The sequence below is a fragment of the Macadamia integrifolia genome, chromosome 7 (assembly GCF_013358625.1).
Source record: "Macadamia integrifolia cultivar HAES 741 chromosome 7, SCU_Mint_v3, whole genome shotgun sequence".
Classification (NCBI taxonomy): Eukaryota; Viridiplantae; Streptophyta; class Magnoliopsida; order Proteales; family Proteaceae; genus Macadamia; species Macadamia integrifolia.
Genome location: NC_056563.1, coordinates 9,654,128 through 9,657,469, shown reverse-complemented (window position 1 = coordinate 9,657,469; position 3,342 = coordinate 9,654,128). Strand labels below are relative to the sequence as shown.

General features: G+C 37.1%; 1 long non-coding RNA gene across 1 annotated transcript; it reads left to right on the top strand.

The window, feature by feature from the left end:
• Positions 1-379: 379 nt before the first annotated feature.
• On the top strand, positions 380-2,616 carry LOC122083302. The gene is made up of 2 exons (XR_006141617.1): positions 380-667; positions 2,241-2,616. It is a non-coding gene; the product is annotated as an uncharacterized LOC122083302 (long non-coding RNA).
• The last annotated feature ends 726 nt before the right edge of the window (positions 2,617-3,342 follow it).

The window sequence follows — 3,342 nt, the reverse complement described above, 5'->3', positions numbered from 1 at the left end:
TCCATGCCCACATGATTAGTTTCTATCCTAAATGAATTAAATGTTCTAGTTTTTGCGTCAAAGGACGTATTTTTCCTCCCTTCAAAAAGTTCTCCTCTGTTATTCTCTCTTTCTGTGGTTGCTTACCAGATAGATTTTCCAGAAATATGGCATCTCTGTTGGCTAACTTGTGCTTGTAACTAGCAGTTGTGATCTGGAATGGGTTTCTCAGAATTTTGTCCCATCAAACATGATTCTTCAATTCTAGCAGTGAGAATCATTGAATATTATTGTGCTTTCCAAATGAAATTCTCGAATTTCTTTAGTATCTGGAGCAAACATAGCATAAGTAGGTTCTAACTGAACCAACCATGCTCAACTCCAGCAGTATATGTTTTATGCCAAGGACTACAGTATTTTTTTCCTCTGCACATGTAAAGTACTATAACTTTTGTTGTTATTAAACAGTTCTATATGTGAAGTACTTATTTGATTTTGTTTATTTACTTGTGCCAACCCTTGGGTGAAATGGAAATTTAGTACTTGCATTGACATCTGATTATGCTCTACCTCATAGATATCGGAAGAGGCCCAGTGTATTCATTCTCTTACTTCTCATGCAAAAGCGATGTGCAACAGACGATTTCCAGCTTGTAGCTTATCCGAATACTGTGAGAATGATCCTAAGGTATTTTCTTCATTCTGCATTTATGCAAATGAAAATGGCTTTAGTGAAGATATGGCCCATGATAGAGTCTCTAGTAATTGGGATGAAGTTTGGTTGAGTTGAGTTGAGAAGATCATACTTGTTGCTCCCATCAATTAATCTTTATTGAATCATTCACTCAATGACTCATGGGTGACTCAGGAAATAAAAACCTGCCACTTACATATTACATATTTATGGAGGGCTTGTAATATTTTTGTTTTGCATTCTTACACTCGTAGGGGGACCAACCCCAAGGGAAGATGGTGGATATATTGACCATAAACTTGGTTAGGTGTATATGGGGGAAACAATTTACTGACTAAGAGAATTCTATAGAAGTACATTATGGTTAATGTGACAAAATCAGAACAAAGCTATGAGAACAAGAGAAGAAAGTAAGAGAGAAAGGGAGTAGACCGATTGGGAAAAGAGTTACCCCAATTGGCTGCTATGGATATATATATATATATCCTAGAAGACCCCTAACATATGTGTATGTATTTACACATAAGTCCCCCAAATAAAAACCATAATGACAAAAAGATTTCTTAGCTCTCCCCCTTAAACTGCAGCATAAATATGACTTATGCTCAACTTGATACAACCTTGAAGAAAAGCAATCTCAAGCAAGGACTTGGTAGACATCACCAAGTTAATTTGCAGAACCAACGAAAGGAGTGGGGATTAGCTTCCACATCACAACATCTCAAACAAAATAACAATCAACTTCTATATTCTTGATAGATAGAGAAACTTAAGGTTTTCTGTAGACAATACGGGTTTCAATTAAAAGAAACAATGACTTTACATACCAATCAGTTGACACAGGGGCAGTACTAATCCAAAGCATAATACAAAAGCCAACAAACACTAAATAAAGAAATTTCAATAGTCCTCAACAGGTGACCTAGCCATGCCCCATAAAAAGGGTGGTTTGGCAAACTTTGACCAGTGGATAGGCAAAATGGTTTGGATTTCCCATGTTTCAAGGTTTAGATCCAAATTCTGTCATATACCCTCCCATGTATTATCATTTCCCTTTTATTTTCATCTATACTTTTAATGAGTTACATATTCCTACTGAATTTTAAAGCCTCTATTTTGGCACTTTGCCAAATCTGTCTCAGCTGATACTTTACATCTGAGCTTACCTTGGGCTCTACCAACCAAAAAATTTTTGGTCCTATCCAATTTGCCGCATGGCAGGTATTTGGGTCATGATAGAATGTCATCCTAAGTGTAGCATCTAGGAAACCATTGCTCATAAGAGGGGGTAAAAAACTCTTAAACATTACTTGGACCATAGAGCGAATTACCAACATTACCCTGAAACTAAAACAATATAAGAATTAATCAAACACAAGCCACACCCTCGTAAAAACCTATTTGTTGACATAAAACAATCAAATGGTCCTCTAGATGCATTGAAGTGGGTTTCACATGGTGAATTACCCTTTCTGATTGTGTGCGTCTTTTCTTTTTCCATCTTTTTTTTTTGTGGAATTTGTCTATCTTTATTTGATGTATTCATTAATCTTTTTAATTATTGCAGATCAATGCCTTTAAGTGCAAAATGGAGTTTCAATATTGTGCCACCTGGAATGTTCAAGAATGGCCACAACTTTGACCAATTCTGTGATGAGCTTAAGAGTTTCGTACGTCAATATATTTCCTCGAAATCAAAATGGGTTCCTAGAAGAAGTGTGGGCAGAGGTTCTCTATGTATGTGTTCCATTTAGTTTTCATTGTAACAGCTTTGACCAATTCTGTTTAGAAAGAGATCTTTAGATTCAACAAGTGAAGGGCTAAATCTCAAATACGTTCAACCTCTATTGTTCGATGGGTTTAAAGTTGCAAACTGCCCACCGAGTATGATTAATGGAGAAATTGATAGATAAAGTAATGCTCTTGTTGGGCATTTCATGGGCAGGAGACCTCCCTTCCACTACACAAAAGAAGCTTTATTGAAACAAAGGAGAATTTCAGGCCATGTAGACTGTAATCTGCTGGAGAGTGGTGTATTCGTTTTCCGTTTTAATTTGGAGGAAGACAAAGTGCGTGTGCTCGAAGGAGGACCCTGGTTTGTGCAAAAGAAGCCTTTGATTCTTGGGTCATGGAGTCCTAATAGTTCATTGGGACGAATCGATCTTAGTTATGTTCCCATCTGGATTAGTCTGCCTAATCAACCTTTTCAATATTGGTCTGTGGAGGCCTTGAGTTCCATTGGAAGCGTCATTGGAAACCCATTAGTTTCTGATAAAAGGACAATGACAATGGAGTGTCTATCATTTGCAAGGATATGCATTGAAGTCCATGCTACTCGGGATTTGCCAGGCTATGTAGCAATTTTTGATGGGCAGGGTGCTATGTTTAATCAGTAGATCTTGTACAATTGGAAGCCCCCATAGTGTGCAACATGTAATGTCCTTGGTCATACAGTTGTCAATTGTAGTAGTGCAAAGACCTATGTGATGGGGAGGATAAGGATGTTGAGATCGATGAGGATATGTTAGGTAGTTCTTATCTAAATATCCCACAGTTGTGGATGGGAATTTCCCTTTTCTGATTAATGAGGAAATTTCATGTTCAGAGAAAGAACCGAAGGGTGATAAGGAAAATATAGATGGTAATACGATTATGTTTGAGTAACAAAA